This window comes from Triturus cristatus, chromosome 2_1, assembly GCF_964204655.1.
Source record: "Triturus cristatus chromosome 2_1, aTriCri1.1, whole genome shotgun sequence".
Taxonomy (NCBI): domain Eukaryota; kingdom Metazoa; phylum Chordata; class Amphibia; order Caudata; family Salamandridae; genus Triturus; species Triturus cristatus.
Genome location: NC_140581.1, coordinates 797,029,804 through 797,045,855, shown reverse-complemented (window position 1 = coordinate 797,045,855; position 16,052 = coordinate 797,029,804).

Below are 16,052 nucleotides of genomic sequence, written 5' to 3'. Positions count from 1 at the left end.
CAGCCGACTCGTGACCCATTTTTACTGGCCTAGAATGAGAGCAGCGGTAGAGGCCCACTGCAAGTCCTGCCCCACGTGCCAGGCTAGTGGGAAGAGTGGGGGGAAGTGCAAGGCTCCCCTCCAACCCTTCCCGGTCGTCAGTACCCCTTTTGAACGAGTCGGAATCGACATCGTGGGACCACTGGACCCCCCCACCTCCCAAGGCCACCGTTTCATCTTGGTCCTCGTGGACCACGCCACCCGCTATCCTGAGGCTATTCCCCTACGCACCATTACGGCCCCCGTGGTGGGCCGGGCCCTGATGGGAATCTTTTCCAGGGTGGGTTTTCCCCGCGAGGTCGTGAGCGATCGCGGCACTAATTTTATCTCGAAGTATATGACGTCCCTGTGGCAACAATGTGGGGTGTCCTATAAGTTCACCACCCCGTACCATCCCCAAGGGAACGGCCTAGTAGGAAGGTTTAATAGGACTTTGAAAGGGATGATCGCTGGCCTAGAAGAGCCCCTCCGGCGTAAGTGGGACGTCCTGCTCCCCGGCCTCTTGTTCGCTTACCGGGAGGTCCCCCAGAAATCCTTAGGGTTCAGCCCGTTTGAATTACTCTATGGACACCCCGTCCGAGGTCCCCTCAGTTTGGTTAAGGAAGGGTGGGAGGCAGCACCCCAGACCACCCCCCGAGATGTGTTCCAATACGTCCTGGCCCTCCGAAACCAGACCAGGAAGTTCCGAGAACTGGCCGAGGCCAACCTGGAGGCAAGTCAAGAGGAGATGAAGCGCTGGTACGACCAGAATGCCACTCTGGTCGAGTTCCAGCCGGGCCAGCAGGTGTGGGTCATGGCCCCCGTGAAGCCTGGCGCCCTCCATGACCGATGGACTGGGCCCTACAAGTTGGTTGAGCGGAAGAGCGAAGTCACATACTTGGTGGACGTCCAGTCACCTCGGGATCCCCTCCGGGTCCTGCACGTGAACCGCCTCAAGCCTCACTTCCAGCGGACAGAACTGAGCCTCCTGCTGGCCACCGATGACGGGGCCGAAGATGAGTCGGATCCCCTCCCGGACCTCCTGTGTGTCAAGGAGCAGGATGGCTCCGTGGAAGGAGTGAACCTCTCCCCAGCCCTCACTGCCCAGCAACAAGCGGACTGCCGCCAGCTCCTGAGACAATTTTCCGACCTCTTCTCCCTGACCCCCCGGGTCACCAACTGGTGTGTTCATGACGTGGACACCGGGGACAGCCCGCCGGTGAGACACCGAGCCTACCGGGTTCCTGACCGGGTCCGGTCCTGCATTCAAGCGGAAGTCTCGAAGATGTTGACCCTGGGGGTGATCGAGCCCTCTGACAGTCCCTGGGCCAGCCCCGTGGTCCTGGTCCCGAAGGCAGCGTCCCCCGGTGTCGCCCCCGAGCTCCGATTCTGCGTGGACTACCGGGGGCTCAATGACGTTACCCGAGCCGATGCCCACCCCATTCCACGAGCCGACGAACTCATTGACCGACTAGGGGCAGCCCGGTTCCTCAGCACATTCGACCTCACCTGCGGATACTGGCAGATTGCGCTCACCGAAGGGGCTAAGGAGCGGTCCGCTTTCTCCACCCCCGATGGGCACTACCGCTTCCGCGTAATGCCCTTCGGGATGAAAAATGCCCCGGCCACTTTCCAGCGACTGGTGAATAGGGTCCTGGCCGGGCTAGAACAGTTCAGCGCGGCATATCTGGACGACATCGTTGTCTTCAGTTCAGAGTGGAGTGAGCACCTCCAGCACCTCCGGAGGGTGCTAACCGCCCTGCGCCAGGCAGGCCTCACAGTAAAAGCCAGCAAGTGCCAGATCGGGCAAGGATCCGTGGTCTACTTGGGGCACCAGGTCGGGAGTGGCCAGGTCGCCCCTCTACAGCCAAAGATCGACGCCATCCTGGCCTGGGAACCACCCATCACCCAGACGGAGGTCCGAGCCTTTCTGGGACTCACGGGCTACTACCGAAGATTCATTCGGGGGTATGGCAGCCTTGTCGGCCCTCTCACAGAACTCACGTCTAAAAGACAGCCAAAGAAAGTGCAGTGGACGGCTGCCTGCCAGGAAGCTTTCGATGCCCTAAAAAAGGCCATGTGTACTGCCCCCGTCCTCCAGGCTCCCGACTACGCCAAGGAGTTCATAGTCCAGACCGATGCCTCCGAGCATGGCATTGGGGCCGTCCTGTCCCAAGTAAATGACCAAGGCCTAGACCAGCCCGTCGCCTTCCTCAGTCGGCGGCTGTTGCCCCGAGAACAGAGATGGAGCACCATAGAGCGCGAAGCCTTTGCCGTGGTCTGGGCACTCAAAAAGCTACGACCCTACCTGTTTGGCACCCATTTCAGAGTCCAAACTGACCATCGGCCCTTGCGATGGCTCATGCAGATGCGAGGAGAAAACCCCAAGCTACTGCGGTGGTCAATCTCCCTCCAGGGGATGGATTTCACCGTGGAACACCGCCCTGGTACGGACCACGCCAATGCTGACGGCCTCTCCCGGTTCTTCCGCCTCAGCGAAGAGAACCCCCCAAGCTGATGGGCAGTTCTCTCCGGCTTTCAGCTGGGGGGGACGCGTGTTGGACCCGGCCTCGTAGAATGGCCCTCCGTGCCCCCGCACCACCGAAACCTGGTACCTACAGCCCAAGCCCACGGCCCAGCCGAACCTCCCCACCAGGACGCACGCACCGACCCGGACATCCCCGTCCCTGGCCTCTCTCCTTTCGGCCACCCCGGGCCCGCGTGCCCACTTCATGCACCAAGATGGCCGCCCGGCCCCAGCGCGACCCGGGCCTAGAGGCGCCACTCCGGCTGGAGGACATCACGCTTCCAGGGGATGAGAGAGGGAGGAGCCGTTTCTATCGCACCTCTGAACTCCCCCGGGACGATGGGTTTCGATCGGCCCTCCGGCCTCCCTGAGGGCTGGCTCCATGCCTGCTGGGTGTCTGGGACTCCTCCCGACCCGGCCCTGAAAGGATCAAAAGACTATAGCAGGAAATCCCGACAAGCGACCCCCAGGTGACAAGACCCCTGCCTGCACAGACTCCGGACATCAAAGAGGGGTCGACCTATAACAAGGGGTGCTCTGGGTCTGTCCGGCAGATTCGACGCTGGAACAACGAGAGCCTGCCGACGTGGTCGCGGCTCCTGGAACTTGAACCCACCTGAGCCCTGCTGAGTGACTCGCGGCTCCCTGAAGATCGTAAGACCTCCGAACTTGTACCTGAGCCCTGCTGAGTGACTCGCGGCTCCCTGAAGATCGTAAGACCTCCGAACTTGTACCTGAGCCCTGCTGAGTGACTCGCGGCTCCCTGAAGATCGTAAGACCTCCGAACTTGTACCTGAGCCCTGCTGAGTGACTCGCGGCTCCCTGAAGATCGTAAGACCTCCGAACTTGTACCTGAGCCCGCTGAGTGACTCGCGGCTCCAACCGACTCTCACGGTCCCGCCGGACCCCGACTACAACATCGTATCCCCCAGCTCGAGGATTGTGAGCTGTGCGCCGGATACCTCCCTGCTTGAACCTTTACCAGAGACTGTCCCGCTACCCCCTACCCCTTCCGAGACTCTTGAGCCCGTGCTCACCTTGTACATATTTGCAGTGATAACCTACTTGATAAAGATTGTTTTCTCAGAATACCCGGTGTGGTCACTCTGTGTCGTGTGGTGCCAGAAGTACGATCCTAGATACGAGATTCCTCCCCCTGGGGAGTCTCCCGCCAGTGCCCGGCTACGATACCTTGAGGGTGGGACTCAGGGTAGTCAGGACCCCTTCCAGGCTCCTCTGAGGTCGCCGTCTAACATATACCATCCAGAATGCACTCTGCTACCACTCAAATGTCCAAAGCTGGAATAGAGTTAATTGTGACCTGGAGGGTGGCGTTCACCCTAGGCTATGTTGAACTCCGTACATCCACTGAGGGGATTCTGTTAAATCGTAAAGGAAATGCATAACAATCCAGAGGCGGGTATAAGCTGAGCAGCATAGACCCATCAGAACAACTAGTCTCATATGTGACAGCTTTATTGCAGTATCTCTGATCCAAAAAGAGATCTGCTGATTGTACAACTACTGCCAAAAGCCCGTTTTCCTGCCAAGTCACCTATGAGCGAGACACAAAGCTGTCATGAGGATTGCAACTGCAAAAAAGACTAAGGGCCTGATCTACATCTTGGCGGACGGGTCACTCCGTCGCAACAGTAACGGATATTCTGTCCGCTAAAATATGAATCCCATCCGCCAAGACATAAATCAGGCCCTAAATGTGGTTCCAATATCAAAAACGAAATCCATTGTAAGCATATGGCCTGACCTACCTCTTAAAGAAACCCAGCTGCCACAGACCCTCCTTTTTTATCTTTGTGGGTGTCAGACCCTAGTCCTAAGCTGACGTGGCAGATGCTAAAAGGAACAAGTCAGCTGAAGAACAAATCACATCATGTAAGGGAACATTTCCTAGCATGAATGAGAAAACCTTTGAAAACTGATAGCTGATGAAGGGCAAGCCAAGAGCATGCACAAGGAGTTTTAGATGACTTGGATGTAGTATACTGCAGCCAGACCTTGACAAAATAACAACGTGCCAGTGCCTCAAAATCTGGAAACAACTCCCAAGTAGCCGCTTGATGCATTCTGGATGGTGAAATTCACATAATCACACTCACTTGAACTAACCAATCCAACACTCTGTATGTTCAACAGTGCGAATAACATTTGAAAATGGTCTGAAACATGTCGGCAATGAGTTCCTAAAACTAGTTTCCTTCAAGTTGCGAAGAAACAATTATTGGCAGCGCATAGCCAAGAATAAGGCTTCCAGTGTTGCCGCACACCGAAGGCCTCATAGCTGGGGCTGCACAACAAAAGATCTCCAAGCCCTGCAGAACGTTACGAACGAAAACTTAGCTATTCTTTGTTGCGTCCTCCCCAGCCCGGGAGCATGCACAAGAACATGTCACACACGGAACTTCATTTTTTATCAGCGTACAATATGTAAACTGAAACTTTCATCATCTCATAACCCTTCATAACCACACTTTAATACCTTCCAAATGATTACTTAATTCTTTCATGGATTCTTCCCAGGGTCTTGGGATCCTAGTGCTCACAGTCATAAAACAGCACATCTCTACGGGAAACATCCATTACAACGCAGGCATTACAACGCAAAGCCTTTACAACACAGCCAATACAAAGCAAGTTTCATTACAATGTATTCTATTACAATACATGCCATTACAACGCATATGCCTCACTGACCAGCACCTTCCCTGAGGTAAGAACCCAGCAGTGTTAGAACAGTAAATTATGTTGTAATGGTGCATGCGTTGTAATGGCTTGCATTGTAATAGCAAGCGTTGAAATGGAAGTTGCGTTGTGAAAACCATGTTGTCAAAGTATGCGTTGTAATAGTTTGAGTTGTAACGTCATACATCCCATCTCCACCCTTGTTAAAAAAAGGTATAAACAAATAGCAGCATCATAATTCTTCGATAAGTCGTTAAGGTGCTCGTTCAGCCAGACTGCGTGGTATGAGGTAGTTGAACTGTACCTAAGGGTACAGGAGCTAGTGTCTGATCTGGACCTTCAAGTGGGGGCAGACTCATCTGGGGTTGCAGAGACTGATTATTTTTGAGACAGATGTCTGAAATATGATGAGTCCCATGTGATGGTTTTGCCGGGATGTTGCGCAATTACTATGTGTCCCTTGCGCATTGCAACTTTCACAGGTTCAACAGCAAACGGAGGATCTGTTTTTCACTTCCGTTTTTGCTTAACAAGAGCCCAGTCGCCTTTATCTAAGACGATTTCCTGGGTTCACCGACTCAGCTAGATTCCCTCCATCGATGTACATTGGATCACTAATTTTAGGGTTCCCATAAAATGTTTCACTACACCTTTAGCCTGAGACTGTGCTTTTTCATGCTTGGCATCGAGTCTGGTCAGAAACTCCTTAAACTCCTTGCTATTGAGCGTTAGACCATTGTCAGAAGTTAGAATGTCTGTATGCCCCACATTGCAAATATATCGTCCAATCACTTAATTACTTTGTCGTGGGTTGTTGATTTCATTTCCTCCACCAAAGGAAAATGGGAATACTCGTCAATAATCACCATCAGGTGATGGCCATTTTCTAACGGCCCAAAGAAGTCTATTGCCACTCTTTCCGACACATGTGCAGGAAGATCAGACATGGTTATTGCATGCTGGGTCTCTTTAGGAGAAAGGCAATTGCATAAGGGACACGCTTTTAGTTCACTCTCAACTCCCTTGTCCACGCGAGGAAACCCCACTCGATCTCTCAGGGCTCTTTTGGTGGCAACAATGCAATTATGTCCTTCATGAGCAAGTTCAATGACTTGCTGTCTCAGACTCTCGGGTATGACAATCGTAGAGCCTCTTAGCACAACGCCTTCATTAGAGAGAGACAGGTCATCTTGCACATTCTGCTACTTTTGAAATTCAACATCGTCACTCTGAGGTCGAATACTTTGTTTCCATGACCGCGCTGAAATAATGCCTTACGGGCAAGCATGTCTTCATCTGCATTTATAGCTGCATCTGCATTTATAGCTGCAAGATTCTGTTCGATGGATAAAGCCACTGGCATGCTGGACCTCACAATGAAGTTGATGTATTCCTCAGCAGTTTTTGATGTTGAGTTGTGCTGCTCTAATGGTACTCGTGATAAATAATCTGTTGGGTTTTATTTCTTGCCTTGATTGTGTAGTCATACTCTTGTGCCTGCAACCCCCATGTCTCAATGTGAGGGGGCATCTTGTCCTATGGATTTCCGAATATGTTGAGCAGCACTCGGTGGTCTGTGACAATCATGAAATGCTTCCTGTAAAGAAACACATGAATATATTCACAGGCCCACACCACAGTCAGACTCTCTTTTTCTGGCTGGGAATAGGCACGCTCAATGTCAGACTGATGTCAGCTGGCATATATCACAATGTGTCTCTGAGCATTTGGATGTCCATTATCCTGAGCAATGATTGCTCCTGGACCCACTGGGCTTGCATCAACAGTTGTCTCAGTGTATAGTTTAGGATCAAATTAGTCCATCTCAGTCACATTTTCAATTGCATGCTTTATTCTTTTGAAACTTTGGTCACATTCAGGGGACCATCGGAACTGGACATTTTGTTTTGTCAGGTCTCGTAATGGGGCACTAACTGTTGTAAAGTCATGAATGTACCTTGAACAATAGCTGGCCATGCTCAAGGATTGTGACATGGTAACATCTTTTTGGTGACTGGTGGCTGACTGTGCTTGTACTTTATTTTGATCAGAAGTCATCTCCCCCATCAGAAAATAGGTGTCCAAAGAACTTGAGTTTGGTTTTCTAAAATTCACACTTGTCTGCATTTTATGCGAGACATGCATTAGTAAGTAACTGGTAAAATTGTTTGAGAGCCATATCATGCTCTTTCCTTGTTGTTCCAAATACCAGAATATCATAACTGTAAATCAAAACATGCGTAACAGGTTGAATTATTCTACGTATAACGTCTTGGAATATTTCCGTAGCAGATAACACTCCAAAACATAACCTTTTATATCCAAACAAACCAAAATGATTTGAAAACATGGTAATGTACCTACAGTTTTCTTCTAATTCGAGTTTATGGTATCCCTTGTTACTGTCAAGATGAGAGAAGGTTTTGGCTCCATTCTGCTGCATGATCATGTCTGCAATGTGTACACAAATGCACACTGCCCTCCACCGTCCTTTTTTGGCACTTCCACTGTGGACGACACCATGGTGTAGAATCAGTAGAGCACTCGATGATGTTGTGTTTCAAAAGTGATTCTAGTTCTTTTTCAACCGCTTCTTGTAGAGTAAATGTTATTCTGCGGTGCTGCTCTACAACAGGCCAGATGTCTACGTTAATGTGAAGTTGCACCTTCATTGTTTTGAACTTTCCTAGGCCTTTAAATAGTGAAGGGAACTGACTCACAAATTCAGATTGCGTATTTAGGCTGTAATTGATAGATATTAGTCCCATGTCAGCAGCAGTTGCAAAACTAAGTAGACATGCATTGGCCAAAGTACCTTGAAGAACATGGAGTCTTTTTATGCTGCAAGGTCACTGTGAACGATCCTTGACACTACAATGGTTTGGACACAGCCCATGTGCACACCTTCATGTTTGACACTTTGAGCTGTGGTAAGGCGACAAACTGGTAAATTGTTCGATTGGCATGATGTTAATGGATGCACTTCTGTTGATTACAAAGTTTATGGGGCAACCGTTGAATTTCAATTTGATCTTGGGGCAATGTCCATGTGAATTCTTTTGTTTCGTTGACCCACTTGTTTTTGTTATTCCTTTGTCTTCTTTGCAAGCAGCAAGGCCTATGTGTGCATGTCGCTCTTTTTTAGATACAATCATTGCACATTCACCCTCTTCCCTGTCCTTTGAGGAACTCTTGCAGGATGAACTTGATGACAAACTACTTCTTTTAGTTTCTACCTGTCACAGTTGAAGTTGCTTTTTGTCTTTATGGGCATGGCGAGAATGCTTCTGGAACCTTCTGGTGCCAATTTTCTCATCCTGTCATGATGCAATTGGTTTCTCTTTTACTTTGCAAACCGTTATGAAGTGGTTTTCCTTTCCACAACCTTTGCACATTTGTCCGAAAGCTGGATATTACCTTTTATGTGGCAATGAAAATCCACATCGGAAACACAGTCTTTCTTTCCTTGAGGATGTCCACTTATGTGCATCTCCCTTGTGCTTCTGTTAGCTCTTCATGATTAAGGCTAATTCACCTTTTGCTGTTCCAACTTTCATGTCGGCAACCATTAGTACTTTTTCTAAACTGAATACCTCTCTCAAAATGCATCTTCTGAACAGTCCAAAAGACAACCATCAATGACTCTGATAAGCACATCATGTCTCTCAACAAACTTATCCATCGTTTCACCAACTTGTTGTCTGGCTTGATTGAAAATTTACCTTTCAAAGTCATTGTTTGTCATCAGATTAAACTTGGCTCCTAAAACCTCTTTAATCTGACGGTATGATATTGTCTCAGTCTGTGAGATTTTCTTTACCACTGCTTTTACACCATCACCAGCAAGATTCTTTAAGTATTTAATGATTTTCTCAACATTTGCTTCTTCCAGAGCATCAATGAAATCATCCAAAGGCTCGATCCATGTAGTCCATCTGGTGCTAATATTCTGTTTTTTGGCAGAATTGAATGGTGGCAGAGGTTTCAAAAATGCATCAGCATCGTATTTTTTTGGCAGCTGCTGAAAATTTTCACAATTCCGAAGGTGTCCTCGGCAGCTTCTACTGGGACCAACAGCCTTGCGTGCACACCCAGAGTCATCTCGCTCAAGTTTGTGGTCATGAGGCTGGTGAGTACATTTCCCTGCCTTTTGGCATTGCATTGTATTTGGTTGTCACTGCCTTTTTTTTGTACCTGGTTGTCGCTGCCTTCATCGTTCTCTTTGAATGAATGATGGCTTGGTGTTGTTGAAAGGGTAAAAATGCCGACAAGGGATTTTGTTTGTAACAAAGTAATTATTTGGTTGTATTTCTCAACAAATTATTTGGTAGGTGTATTTAAACAAATTTTACACCAACAGTAAATTTATCAACAAGAACAATCATCAAATATAAAGAGTACACACATGGGAATTCTTTTTTTGTGAAATGAACACAAGTCTTTTTATGTATAAATCAGAATAAAAAGGAGTACATAAGAACCATTGGTTTGAGCAAGAAGTCATGAAAAGCGGGTTACATCAGATCCACATTTCATCAAGAGACATCTATTTCGGTACAGTTTTAACAGAGACCAATCTCATTATTGAGAAAATAATCAACTGTATATATCGAATATTACGAAAATAGATGATGGAGTCGACGTTTCGGTCTTGGATGGCAGAAGTCCGTCAGACCATCTTCAGGACAGTTAATTATTGCATAAAAAGACCCCTATGTGAACATAATACAGACAGTTACAACAATGGCAACATGATTGCGTAAACTGTATTCAATACAAATATATTATAGACAACCCGTGTGTGAAGAGTAGTCTTATCGGTATTTTATCAAACATATCTTAGTACTGTGTTGCAGAAATTATCTACTAAACAGTTATCGTTTTTATTTTCAAAGTTGAGAGTGTGAGCCCATGTATAGAGATCCATTCTGGCGGTGAAAAAAATTTCTTCGTGAATTACGAAGATCTAGCGATACTCATTTTATATCATCCTATATACTTTATGAAACTTAGGACAATCACATATATTTGAAGAGGTATTATGACGATAAGGTAAACTTGCTTACTTCGTTTACCTTATCGTCATATTACCTCTTCAAATATATGTGTATTGAATACAGTTTACGCAATCATGTTGCCATTGTTGTAACTGTCTGTATTATGTTCACAAATTGCAATTCCATTATGTCCTCTGAAACTTGTAATATAGTGGACAGGACATCCGTCACATTTGTCACGGAGTATACCATCCGCCAAACTCGTAATCAGGCCCTCAGACTTAGCACTAACAACAACGTGGTGCATGAGCCAGCCTCCCAAATTAGGTGACACACGCTGCCCTCCACTCACCAATAGGAATGCTGACTTGAAACCACTCCACTCCACAGATTAGATCAACTCTGTATGATGTCCAACTGTGTACATGCGAAGTTCATCTGGCCACTTCTTCAGTATTCGTAGTCTGTTTATTATAAAACCAATTAAATCTGCATCTGGCTCAGTTCCTACCAGGCGCAGCAGGACTGGCTCAAGAACAGTGACTGCTTGACAGTGCCTTTTTTAATCTGTGTACAGCTAAGTAGACCACTCTCTCAGACTGCAGGCAGGGACTAACGTTTTCCATCGGAGTTCCTGGCCGGACACACAGGTGTAGCAGCGGATCCGGAGACAATGCCAAAGTGCATGAGAGTATCGGATCCCTGCCAGAAACTCATGAAGTTTGTCCCCTGAAGTTAGGAAGTACAAACTGAGAGGAAGACCTCCTCTTACAATTACAGGACCTTAGTGAGTGCTTCACATAGGGTGCTTACAACACGTTAGTCCCTTGTTTCACCCCCTCACACATAGGTCCTGACGAAAGCCAGTTTAAACCAAAGGCCTGGCTGGAATTAGTTGACCACACTGGACGTGGGAGACCATAAGTCTCTCCTACCACGTCCAAAAGCCTTGTTTTTAACTCTGCCTGGGGCCCACCAATAAATTAACCATTTGGGACCTCTAGGACAGAATTTTAACCCCACTCTAAACACCTTCACTGCACACTCACTTAACACATCCTGCTCCGCTGTAATCAAGCGTCGTAGCACACCTGAGGCACATTCGGTGCCTCGGGTGGGGCCCGATGATAAAGCATGCCACCAACTAGGTTGGTGGGTGAGGGCTTTCTTAAAAACTAATAGGTTTTCCCAACCAGACACATACAACACGTATATTATCGAAGTAGCTAGCTCTTTTTCCCTGAAAAATCCCATACTTCTGTTTTTATATTGTCACTAAAATCAGAAGGTAAGTTCTCTATTGCTCTGACAGGATACAGTCCTACAGCTGTTCCTTGTCAGGCCATTTTAAATTCAAAATCTTCATCATGCATTTGAAATTCAAAACCATTCGGTGTGGAGTAGTAAGTGCAATTTAACTTGCACATAAGATCTCCCTAACAGATTTACAGGACTTGAATCACATACCACAAAATAATGGTCTTCTTCAAATGAACCTATTTTTCCGGCACTTCATCTGAAACAGGATTAGTTATTTGTTTATTTGTGACATCTCCAACTTGGACCTTCTTTACTGAGAAGGGTAGGTCTTGGTCTTTCTCTGTTCTAACAGTGGAACAGGTAGCTCCTGTGTCGATTAAGCCTGGGCAAAGCATTACGCTACGCTCGCGTAGTTTGCAAAGTTTGCGATACTTCGAACTACGCAAATTGCACGTAGCACCGTGCAAACACACGTAGCATAGCGTAGTGTAGTGCAGCGGTCAGTTTTTGCTTGCTCACGGTCCTCAATGTCAAGTTGGTGACCGCGAGCAAGCAAAATGACATCCCGGCGAGACTTTTTCCTCGTTCGCGATCAGCAACATCAAGTTGCCGATCGCGAGCATGGAAAATAAACCTCCCGGTGAGCTTCTCAACGCGGGGAGGTCAGGTTACTCATTGCGAGTGGTCGCGTATGCTCGCGACCGCTCGCGATGAGAAACTAGCAGTCCGCATTGAGAAAGCTGCCGCTCGAGTAGAAATCTACTTGAGCGGCAGAAAACAACCGCTTGCACTGTGCAAGATGCAGTTTGCACTGACTGCACAGTGCAAACAAGCATCCGGCACTGTGCAATCAGTGCGAACAGCATCTTGCACTAAGCAGTTTGTGAAGCTACGCGTAGTGCGAAGTGCACTCCGCGTAGCTACGCGTAGCGCTACTTCGCAAACTACGCCCAGGGTTAGTGGAAATAAGAAATGGCACTTGGTGGCCATTAACTTCTCCTTCTACAAATGATCCACTTCGGTATACCTCTGAGACTGTACCAAGTAAGAAATCTCCTTTCCCCCTCAGGCATCGTCATTGGGAAGGAGTTGATTTCTTTAATGTTGCAATGTCTATCCTGAATTTCAATCAACCCGAACACCTCGACTTCTACTCTGTAAATCACCAACTCTGCCCTGCGCAACTTGACTTCTGACCTGAAAACCAACACCTCTCATCCCACCAACATTTCCTCCATTCGATTGATTCTGGAATCCCTTTTGAGCCAGCTTAGTTTGTGATAGTATACGCTTCTCTTTAAGTCTCTTCTGCTTCATTTCTTGCTCATCACTTCAGTATTTTCCATACCTCATGATCATAACTAAAGGCTTTGTCTGACAAAAAATCACATTCTGCTGTATGTGCACACTGATCTCTGTTCACAATCCAAGAACGAACTGTGACACAAAACTCCCCATATCTCCCTTCTCAAGATTTTCTTGGCCGGTCTGCTGCTTGAACACCTGTGACAGTCATTCATAATAAGCATACATTGAATCTTTAGCTTCTTGGGTAGCTCTACTGATCTCTATTCTCTAGCCAATCAATGTCTCTCTCTGGAACTTTTCCCTTTAAAAAAGTAATCACCTCATTATACTTGGTCACTACTAAAAGTGAAGGTGCATGAGTACGTGCATCTCTTGGAGGCTCATTATGTGGCCATTGCACAGCTATCTTGCATTCAGCCCACAAATCACTTGGTACCACAATATCAAAGAAAGTATTCAAGTCTGTCCACAAAACCTTTGAAATCTTTACAAATCTGTCAACTTGTGTATACGACTGAGTGGGATTCTCTCAGTTTTGGAAAGTTGTTTGTAATTGTTGCGAGATCACCTCTACCACATGGTACATGCACATACCCTCCACCTGGTACTTCCCTCATAGGAAAAGTTAAAGTCTCATCTTTATCTGGGGGCACTGGTGGTGGCATACCATTAGCTTTCCATGTTTCTTTGCCCACTTGCTCTCTAATCTGGCTCCATTTGCAGATGCACTTTACCAATTCCGCAATGTGTTATCTCATCCCTGAAGACCTCCTTGTTACAATAGCTTCATCAGCTAGCTGTGCCCTGAAGCGTTTCTATGAAGAAACACTCTTAACGAGGTCCACCTCATATTTTCCTGCCAATTCAGTTAATTTGTCATGTGTGGCAGCTGCATGTTTTGGAAATTCTTTACTCAGAAATACCAATTATTTTGCTGGTTAAATTCAAATGTGAAATGTCTAAGATTCCTCCAATAATCTCCTCTAATTCCACCTTCAATTTAGGGATATCAAAGGCTCTTCCTGGCTAGTAGATGGTGTCTCTATGTCTCCCACCCTTTTTTGTGGGGTTTCTTCAAACCAAGGGGGGGGAAATCACATTGTCAAATGGTGATGTCTCTAACTGTGCAACTGGTGTCGTAAAGACATTTTTTTTCCTTCTCTCAATAATTAGGCATTTTGTGGTGGGGTTCAGGCAGCAATTTGTGAGTTTCGCGATGCCGGGACGAACCCTGTCGCAGCTGCTCCTCCAATAGCACCTTAAACTACAGCATTAGGAACAATATATATTGGTGCAATTGCAACAGGCAATGCCTGAGCTGCCACAATTTGTGACATTTGAGCAAGACCAGTCATAATAGAAGTAGTAACATCTGGAGTTATTACTGTAGGGGCTGCTTCAACAGGTGCAGGAGCCATTGGAGGTGCTGGAATAAGTCTCTCAATCTGAGTTGTATTTGGGTCAACAGGGGCCGTAGCCACTGTAGCACTAGTGGTTGGAACACCATTTGCACTAGTTGTATGGAAGTGGACGTGAGAACAGCACAGCATTTAGAATGTCATTCCCTGAATCAGTGTCTGCTAACCGTGCAGCTTCCTCGTCTTTTCCCTGCTTTCGATTCTTTTTTGCCTTTTCAGTACTTATAACCGGGTACATCCTAGCTCCCTCTACTACACATTTCCTCTAGCTTTGCCGCCATTCGTCCCATTGAGCATCAGTGTAATGTCACACTTCTCTCTTTGCTCTGTTCTGGTACTTTATTTTCTCCTCAGCATGAGCTGCTCACTCCCAAACATTTAATGCTTCGTGTTCTGTAGGAGGTGGCTTAATTTCATATAACTTTTAAGTTTTCAATAGTATTTAAATCAAAAGTACCATGTTGGGGTCCTTCATTTTCAGTGATCTTGCACCATTGACAAAGCCACAAACATGTATGAAGTCCTTCATTTGTTGCCATATAATGAGCAGGCATACCTTCCAGCAGAGCCTTTTCACCTTACCGACCTGGGACTCAAACATCACCCCTCATCAAATCTCTAGGAGCTTTAAAACAGTTCATGATAACAAGATTTTAACAACAAATGAACAATAAACAAATTGCAAATGTCAATATTTTTGTTCCATTTACAATTCTGTGTACGTCAGTAATTTCCTCCGATCCTGTCACTATTTTTTCTTTTGCAGACCTATCACAGCTTAATACTTACGCAGCACACTTTGTTGTAATTCTTCTGTCCATGAAGCATTTCACCCTCCTTTACAATTTTGTTGTATATAAAATTCTACAAATCCAAGCAAGCACAATGACCAAATAACTTTATCTGCTCCACTAAGGAGTTTAAAATAGACCATTCATAGAAGAAACAATCGGAAATAAGGTTTTAACACCCTCCGACTTTTCTACACACACAAATGAAAACTTGGCAAGCGGGAAATCACCCTGCCTGATATAGCTTCCCTTTTGCACAACAGTTTACACATTATTTCTGCTCTTTTTCCTGTGACATAAATCATCCTCTTGCTACCACTTGAGGGAGTGGGGTTTTATATATATATCTCAATCTTCATGTTCAATCGTTCAAAAACCCCGCCACTGGTCATATAGACCTTTGCTCATTGGCAAGGAGAAATAAGAAGCAAACGTATATATATAACAAAAAAAGTTACACCAATAAAGAGAATTAGTGTGTGTTAAAGGGTTTGATTTTCAATTCTTTAAGTCTTTCATATGTTTATTCATTAAGTAAGAATCTTTAGATTTCAAAATTAAAAGTTAATATAATCCATCAATCAATATTTGATAAAATCGAACAAAATGTTCATTAGAATCACAGTCAAAATAGTAATAATACAACTAGCCTGTTCCTTAAAGGAAATTCCCTAATCTAAATTCATGGAATAATAAGAGAAAAAGGTGCCAGTTCAGATACCCAATAAAGAGTTCTGATGAGAGAATCAATGCGTAAGCATAAAGCCTTTGCATAATAAATTGGAAAGTATTCTCTGCCCAAAAATTATCCGCAGACAATTCAGCAAAGTATAAGTAAGGTAGCCTCTCATGAACACAAGCTCTGGAAACCCGAAAACGAGTCTCCATTCAGAGACTCAGGGAAGGAATCTGCCTATAGTCTAGGAAAACATGCTGATATAAACACACAATATTCTATGCTGCAACATTTTTTTCTTTCTTCTTCTTCATCCTTCAATAGAATATCAGCAAACTCCTGTGAAAAATCAAACTT